The 8,961-nt window shown below is 51.2% G+C and overlaps 1 long non-coding RNA gene across 1 annotated transcript; it reads left to right on the top strand.

The window, feature by feature from the left end:
• The first annotated feature begins 2,645 nt into the window (after positions 1–2,645).
• On the top strand, positions 2,646–7,507 carry LOC119242638 (uncharacterized). The gene is made up of 4 exons (XR_005124533.2): positions 2,646–2,702; positions 3,670–3,794; positions 6,655–6,789; positions 7,447–7,507. It is a non-coding gene; the product is annotated as an uncharacterized LOC119242638 (long non-coding RNA).
• Positions 7,508–8,961: the final 1,454 nt, after the last annotated feature.

The raw sequence follows: 8,961 nt of genomic DNA, 5'->3' as shown, positions 1-8,961 counted from the left end.
CTGATCCTCAAGCTTCCACGTATTGGTACTGACTATTTGTGACATACTTGATTAGGCTCTTCACACAAATTGTCTCATTAAATGCTCACAGCCACTCCTGAGGTTTTCTTACCTCTATTGTAAAGAGAAGAAAAATGAGAGAATCAGAAAAGCCTGCCCAGAGGTGGCAGAGCTGGATCTGAATGTGGAACTGACTGGTTCCAGAGCTCCCGCTCTTTCTGTGACAGCACGTTTCATGCTATGTCATTGGTTGAACAAACCCATTTTCCATGTAGCCTCTCACTAGTCCCTAGAGGTCTCTTGTGCCCAGACAAGTCTTCTGTGCCCTCTAGGAGGGCAATCTCCATTCTCTGACTCTAAGAGGACTTCCCAGGGTGGACCACCAGGCAAACACCAATACTGCAGAGCTGAGTGAGATGGAGAACTAGAGAATGACAGCAGGTAGAGTCCCTGGCAGGGGGACTGCTGCAGGAGTCCAGCAGAGTTGGAGGGCCCGCATGCAGGGCTGATTTGAGGCAGTGTTTGGGGCAGTCGTCCACATTGCAGTTCTCTTCTCAGCCCCTCGAAGCCTCAGTCCTGCCCCAAAGCACTTGTTGAAATATGACAGCAGAGGGCCTCCCAGGTGGCGCAGCGGTTGAGCGCTGGGTTGCGAAACTGCGCGCGGCCTCTGCGGCGCCGTTCGATCCCCGCTGCTCCCCGGCCGGAGGAGGGTCCCACATGGCGCGAGACCTCTCCTGCCGCCCGCTGCTCCCCTCAGCAGTGTACTTCGGTCCTTCTGCCTGCTCTGCTCCTGCTCTGGCTCTGGTGAATTCTCTCACCCTCCCGCACTTCTGACTGTACCCAGTGCATGTATAAAAACAAACAAACCAGCAAACAAATAAAAAAGCATGCCTCTATAAAAAAAAAAAAAAAAAAAAAGAAATATGACAGCAGAGTACGGATAACTATCTCAAGTTAGGAATCATGGGTGTCTAGAAATTGGAGCAATTGCTGGTTCACTCATTCATTTAGTGGAAAAACATATCTAGCACCATAATGAGGATTTAGAATCATCAGGTTGACGATAAGGCTGAAGTTCTACATTTTAACAAAAGCTTGCCTGGAGAGCTGCAGAAAAATACTGATGTCTGGCCCCCAGCCCAGACTAGTTGACCAGAATTGGGGGTGGCATCAGGACATCTCCTCGGGGAGCTGACTCTGCTGGACAGCCAGATTGAGGACCCCTCACCTTATCTATCGTGCTTCAGGCCACTCACCACTTGAGTTGTTGTCTCTCCATTTAGCTGGATGAGTCTCCAAGACCCTCAGGATATTACCTTTCACAAACATACTTATAATGCATTTTCAACAGAATGAAACATTTTTCCTATCTCAGTCCAATTTTATAGGTACCATAATACCGCTCCAGAAATTGGGGTCTTTTTGCTCAAAGACAATGAATCTCTTTCTTATATCCTTTTTAACCATCCTCTTTTTTGCTGGATCTCGGGTGACTGCTTCCTTTAGCATAGCTCTGTGAGTAAGCATCTGGTGTTAGAGCCAGGCCAGGAGACAGAGCAGCACTGGGAGGAGATGAAAGCGCTCAGGGTGGCGGGATAGGTGGACTGCGTGGGTCAGCTGGAGAGCTGCAAGGTCCGCAATTCTCAAGCTTCAGATTGCTGGTGCCAGCCAGCCAGCTCCTGGTCCCTCTGCTGCTGACAGCACAGGGGCCAAGGAAAATCTTCCAGGATGGAACTTCTTTCCTCTAAAGCCTCTCGGCACCATGGCAGGCAAGAGGGAGCAGGCCTAGTCTCAAGAAGAACAAGGCACATGAGGATTCCTCAGATGTCCTGTCTTCCTTTCTCCCTCTTTTAATTGCCAGTGGCCGCTGGACCCTGCCACTTTCCAAGAAGCCACTGTTCCCTTGAGTTTCCATTTCTCCTTTCCTCTAAACCTACTCCGAAGAAAGGTAAACCAGTTCACACCAGGCTGAATATTTCGTTTTCTTTTTTTTTAAAGATTTATTTTATTTATGCATACAAGAACTGGGTACAGGCCAGAGGTGTGTGGGGGTGAGAGAATTCACCAGAGACAGAGTGGGGAACAGAACAGGCAGACTGACTGAAATACACTGCTGAGGGGAGCAGCGGGCAAGTCAGGAGAGGTCTGCTGTGCCATGTGGGTCACCTCCCTGGCCGGGGATCGAACTCGTGTTGCAGTGGCTGCGGATATCTTCATAGTGCTGTATCTTAACCCCTTGTGCCACCAGAGAGCCCCAGGTTGAATACTTCTAATCAAGTTAAGTGTACTATCAAGTCTGAAGATTTTTTATTTTGTTTTTAAATCAAAGGAGGTTTTCAAATGATGGAATTTTAGCTGTCATAGATTAAGTTTTTTTGAGGGAGTGGGGTTTCCTTCTGAATTCCTGAAATTACAGAGTTGGCCTACTCTGGTATGAGACGGTGCGAGGAAAACACCTGCTTCTGAAAGGTCTCTTTCTCTATTTTAAAGAAGAAGGATTTTACCCGTGGGGACCTCCCTCGAGATATACCTTGGGTTGCACCAACAGAGGGTCTCACATGCCCCTCTGCCCCTGCCAGATGTGGACGAGTGTGTGGAGGGGACTGACAACTGCCACATCGATGCTATCTGCCAGACCACCCCGCGATCATACAAATGCATCTGCAAGTCTGGCTACACGGGGGATGGTAAACACTGCAAAGGTGAGGCTGGAGGGCACCTGGAGAAGGGGGACCTGCTGGGAGGGCAGCCAGTGCCCTGCCTTCAGTGGCCATACTGCACATTACACTTAAGGCTACATCCCCACTGGCATGGGAAGGGGGTGACACGGGAGGGGGGCTGTATCTTCTCAGAGAAGACACCATTTTCCAGTTTGCACAAATGCACCTTGTCGGCCAGCCTGGTGGGAACTGTTCAGCTGCAGAACCAGACGGGTAGGGGGTCTGGGAGGGGATCAGAGTCATGGGGATGAGGTACCCTAATGCCTCACACCTTTACCCCTGCCCATAAAGGATAAGAATGGTTTTCCTTAGGGAATTTCATACTGAAAATGAGCACATCTTCACCTCTTAAGCAATGGAAGTTAAGGCAGTCTCAAGATGTTATTTTAAATCTGTGACCTCCAGTGTTGGTAAGACTTCAGTTGGACAAGGTGTACTCATTGATTCCTGGTGATAACATAAATTGAAAAGTGATCTTGTCATTCCTAGCCAGACTCTTCAAAGGTATTTATACCCTTTGAGTCAGGAATATTAGGGGCTTATTTAAGGAACGCCAAGCAACACAATAATATATTGGTGAGTGTTCTTTGATGCATTATTTATGATAGTGAAATAAACGGAAGGACTCCAACAATAGAGAAAAGGATTAATAAATTATGATATAGCAGCACAATGGGATGTTCTAAAACCAAGTACAGCAATAATAAGAAAGACTAGAAATGAAAGTCTTTATAACTTAAGTTTATTTTTTCTTTATGACTTACATTTCGATGAAAATAGCAAGATGCAAAATGTTTTGTAGACCATGAAAACCATGTTCAAACACACACAGAGGTGCCGTATATATTTTTAAAAGCCACCACAAGGCTGAGCCCAGAGGTGGACCAGGGTAGGGGGTATGGGGGGCACACAGGTGGGTCCAGCAGCCTCACTTCCTCTTTGCCCACAGACGTGGATGAATGTGAACGAGAGGATAACGCAGGTTGCGTGCATGACTGCGTCAACATCCCGGCAATTACCGATGTACCTGCTATGATGGATTCCACCTGGCACATGACGGACACAACTGTCTGGGTGAGCAGTGGAGAGGGGGGTGGGAAGTGATATCTCGTCGGGAAGGAGGTGTTTTCAAGCAGTTCCCACTTCCAAGGAAGGTGCTCAAAAAGCTTCATTCCCACAAATAGAGAACAAAGTCAGCTTCCCCTCTGAGGCGGGGCACTGGTTGAAATAATCCCGCTGCATGAAAAACATCGGAGCAGATGCTGCTAGGAAGTGCTGCCAGGGCCGGCTGGGCGGCGACAGTCGTGGGTTTTGCACGAGGGGCAAAGCGCAGTGGCCGGTGACTTGGCTCCAGACAGATCCTGCTCTGCTGCTTAGTCTGTGGAGCCTTGGGAAATCAGCTCATCTTGGGCATCTCAGCTTCCTCACCTCTAAAATGGGGGTTCAGCCTGCCACTCAAAGGGCTGCTGGGAGGATTACCAGAAGTGTGTAGAGTCCTGCACCATCCTTAGCGCGTAGTAGACCCTCAATAAATGAGAGGGTGTTGTTGATGAAGACGGTGATGGTCCCCTGTGCCCCGGGGAGCTGCTGACACTTAAAGGTTGGTTTTCTTCCAGTTCTTCTGCAATCTCCAGGCTCATCATCTACTTACTTCTGAGTTCTCGTTCTGACCTGATCTCCTTTGGCTGGATCAGAGAGAGAATCTCTAAGGGATTAAACTCGACTTTGGTCTCTATCATTCTGGAAATTTGCTGGGATTAAGTCACATTATTCCCCAACTAAAAAAACTGAACCCTACAGTAGGAAATGTTATGAGATGTGAAACCAGGGGTCCTTTCCCAAACCTTTTTTCTCTGGTAAAATAAAAGACTAGAAGAATAAAAGACAAAGGAAGAGAAGCAAGAGACATGATACCCAGAAAAATAGGTTAGGCTGCTCTCCCACCCCCCACATGACCATATAGGGTTACCTAAGGTCCTACTGGCCTAGGGAACCTCCTAACTACACAGCTGCCTCAAAACCCAGTTGCTTTCTGTCTTTGGACCAGGCTATGGATTTTCTGCTCCCAACCTGGGCCTCTAACCCTGATCCCTGCTGGACCCTTCCCCCAGCCCCAGCCACCTCTCTTACCACAGTAGCCACTGGGGAAGGACCTCACTTCTTTTTTAACTTTTTTTTTTTTTAAGATTTATTTATTTTTTTATTATACAAGCACTGGGTACAGTCAGAAGTGTGGGGGGCGAGAGAATTCACCAGAGCCAGAGTGGGGAACAAAACAGGCAGACTGACGAAATACACTGCTGAGGGGAGCAGCAGGCACGGCAGAGAGGTCTGTGTGCATGTGGGATCCTTGCCGGTGACCAGGGACCGGCGCTGCAGAGGCCACAGGCAGCTTTGCAGCCCAGCGCTTAACCACTGCTCTACCGGGGAGGCTCAGGACTCACTTCTTGTCTACCCAGTTACCCATGAGGGTGAGGGTCTCTTTGGGTCTGCTTTGAAAGGAGAATCTGACTCTTGGACCTTCACCATGAGTTGCTTATAGAACAATGAACATCAGCTTCTGGGTTCTTCGATTGCCCTTGACTGCTCTAAGCCCCCAGTTCTCTCCAAGTCTAGTTTCCCTATAAGTGTTTAGGGAGAACCTGCCAGAGGGATAGAAAAAGTATATATGGAGTGTCCAGGGGGAGCAAAAGTCACTCTCACCTTCACCCTAGGGTTGGGGCTCAAAGTATCAGCCCTACCTTTGACTTTTAGGGGAACTCATAGGAAGTCATCTACACCCTGGGCCTCAGTCCTCTTCCACCCCACCCCAGAACTGGAGGAAAGAACTTGGCTAGAGGAACAGAGTGACAGAGCTGAGCTAGAAGTGGGCAGTAGAGAACGGAATGTAGGCGGGGGTAGAGTGGGAAGACAGAGATGGGAGTCAGGGATGCAATGAGGCGTGGGGCAAAGGACACGCCACGGTGAAGGAAAGTGTACCGCCTCACCCCGACAGGGGCATCTCTCAGGCAGGATCTGAGCTGCTCTGCCATTGGCCAGAAGGGAAGAGGTCAAGGTTTCAGGGAAGAGGGGACAGATGAAGCCCCCTGGAAACCAGACTCCAGCTGTTCCATTTGAGACCAATCTTTTGATTGTGTTGGAAAATTGCATACCGAAGGGCCATGGGCTCAGGATGGGAGGCAGTACAGAGACCAAGTGGAGGCACTGAAGTGGGAGCCCCAAGAAGAACTTGGCTCTGGGACCTGGGGGTGGTGATTTTGGGTGGTGATTGGGGTGTGGCCTGGCAGCTTTCCGCATCCCTCCCTGCCAAGCTACCAGACTTTGTTTTGTTAAACCAAAATAGGAGAAAGGCTGGGGAAGATGCAGCAAGCCCAGGCATGGAGGGAGGGGAGAGAGGATGGGGCCATGGTCTGTCCACAGAAATGGTCTCTGCGGGCAAGGACTTGAAGCTCATGGCCTTTCCCCACTCTGCCCTCCAACGACGTCAGCACCATGGCTATAGCTCCCCTGCAGGCGAAGCCACTGGCCAGGTCCTTGGAGCCCCTGGGCTCATCACAACCACAGGCCCTGGTTCCTGTCCCTGGCCAATCTCCATCTTGATCTCCATTGCTCTACCTCTTGCTCTGTCTTCTTTCTTCATTTCTGCCCTCAGACCCAATGTCAGTGGGTGAGGGAGAGGGAGGCCAGTCCCCCCAAGGTGGGCCAAGTTCAAATGTCCCCTCCCTGCTTGGTTAGCTCCCCAGCTCCACTGTTAGGGTGACCTCTTCATGAGCAGTGGGGTACTAGCTGGTGATGAGCCTGACTGAAGCTGGGTCTTGGATTGGGAAGGGCTGTTGGGTTCCTAAGACTGCTCTCAGCCCTGGGCCCTGAAGTCCCAGGTTACCCTGGACCCCGGCCTACACCCCACCGCCTCCCCCACCACCTGTCTGCACAGATGTGGATGAGTGTGCCGAGGGCAACGGTGGCTGCCAACAGAGCTGTGTCAACATGATGGGAAGCTATGAGTGCCACTGCCGGGAAGGCTTCTTCCTCAGCGACAACCAGCACACCTGCATCCAGCGGCCAGAAGGTCAGCCCCGCCCTGCGCTCCCAGACTTGTCCATCTGCTGCTCCAGAGCTTTCCCTCAGTACCCCAAGTTTTGCCATCCCTACCCAACTCCACTAGCGCCCCTTTTCTTGTCCCTCAGCCCCATCAATCCTGAGGGCTCAGTGGATATTTTGTGTTAAAGCAAAATCTGGTAGAATTCATTGGGATTGGGGTCAGAGTTGGATTGAGGCTACCCTGGGAGTCTTGTGATCAGCCCCAAGGACTCTGCCCACCCCCCCCCAACTAGACTGACCTCCCTGAAGGCAGGCACTAACCTATTCATCTTTGTATCCCCCACGCCTAATATACTGCCCTGCCTGTAGTGGGAGCTTAATAAATAATTGTTGAATGAAATTGTGTAATTATCCATACCAATTGTTCCCACTCACATTATAGATTTGATCATTATTTCTCTTTTCCCCAATTTGACTGTAAGCTCTTTGAGGAAAGAGATAATGTCTTATATTTTTCTGGGTGCATCCTGAAGCCACCCAGCACCTAGGGCACGAGGGGGACAGTCAGTCTACTCTGAGTTGCAGCCTCAGTGGAATTCTCCCAACTTCTCAGTCCCCACCCTCGCAGTTCCTCTCCTCTAGGTGCCCGAAGTATGCAGCATCCATTCCCTTTCTTCCCTTTTAGAAGGAATGAATTGCATGAACAAGAACCACGGCTGTGCGCACATTTGCCGGGAGACGCCCAAAGGGGGATTGCCTGCGAATGCCGCCCTGGCTTCGAGCTCACCAAGAACCAACGGGACTGTAAATGTGAGATAACTGCGATGGCAGTGGGGAGGAGGGGAGACAGAGAGCAGGGGTGTTGGGCCTCAGGAGCAAGAAGTGGCAGGAGAAGGGAGCCTGGGAGAGGCACTAGAAAAGTGGGCCAGTTGTAGGTTTTTGTTTTTGTTTTTTTTTTTTAATGCATACAAGAACTGGGTATAGGCCAGAGGTGAGGGAGTGAGAGATTCACCAGAGACAGAGTGGGGAACAGAACGGGCAGACGGACTAAATACACTGCTGAGGGGAGTAGCAGGTGATACAGGAAAGATCTGTGGCGCCATGTGGGTAGCTCCCTGGCTGGGGATCGAACTTGTGCTGCAGTGGCTGGCGCTAGCTGATAGTGTGGTCTTTAACCCTGCGCCACCAGGAGGCCAGGGCCAGTATTAGTGTTACAGAGAACTGTGGTGCTCCGGGCGAAGCCAGCTGACAAGCCTCCTGCCCTCTCTGCACAGTGACATGCACTACGGGAATGGCGGCTGCCAGCACACGTGTGACGACACAGAGCAGGGTCCCCGGTGCGGCTGCCATGTCAAGTTGTGCTCCATACCGACGGGAAGACGTGCATCGGTGGGTGAGGCCGGAGGAGAACCCAGTCCTCCTGGGAGGGTGTGTGGCAGGGGCCCTTGGGAAGCGGGGGGCAGGGAGCACGGGTTGTGGGGGCAGGTGATGGTGCAGATTGGCTGGTGAGCATGTTGACACCCTGACAGTGCCAGGTCTAGTAAGAGACAGCTCAGAGATGGACGGGCTCCCTGGCCCTCTTCCCCTCCTGTCTGTGGTTCCACTGCCCCACCCCTGCAGCCTCCCCAGCCTCTCTCCGGGATCCAGTGTTGCCAGCCTGGGGATAAGAAGCAGAGGTGCTTGTGGACCGAGGCTCTGGCTGAGGCAGGAGAGCTAGCACAGTGCAGCGGGTCTGCCCGGTTGACTAGTAGAGTGAGGGCTCTGTCACAGCCCACTGACCCGCCTCTGGCAAGAGGGTGGGACAGGGCGCTCTTTGGAAACAATCAACCCTGAGCTGACAAGTGGGGTTTCAACTCCAGGTATCTTTTTCTTTATCCTCTCTCTCCTTGCTCTTCTCCTGTAAATTCCCTTTGCACTGCCCTCGCCCTGGCCCCTCATTTCCTTCTCTGTCCCCCACCTTCCAGTGATACACCCTCTCAGCGCGGCCCTCCCACTTTCTCACCAACTCCAGCCTAGTTTGGGGCTTTCATAACACCTTTTCCTGAATTGCTAGGCCTTAACTCCAGTATCTTCCAGTACCATAGATACATTCAATCCTTAATTCATTTAATTCCTAATTCCCTCAGTCTTCAGGTCTTTAGAGGAGGAGAGTTACTGTGTCCTCACAGAGCGCTGAGTAAGATCGGGGCAAGGTGTCCCC

This window comes from Talpa occidentalis, unplaced genomic scaffold (genome assembly GCF_014898055.3).
Source record: "Talpa occidentalis isolate TD23 unplaced genomic scaffold, MPIMG_talOcc4v2.1 talOcc4.1283, whole genome shotgun sequence".
Classification (NCBI taxonomy): domain Eukaryota; kingdom Metazoa; phylum Chordata; class Mammalia; order Eulipotyphla; family Talpidae; genus Talpa; species Talpa occidentalis.
This window is presented reverse-complemented; position numbering and strand designations above follow the sequence as displayed.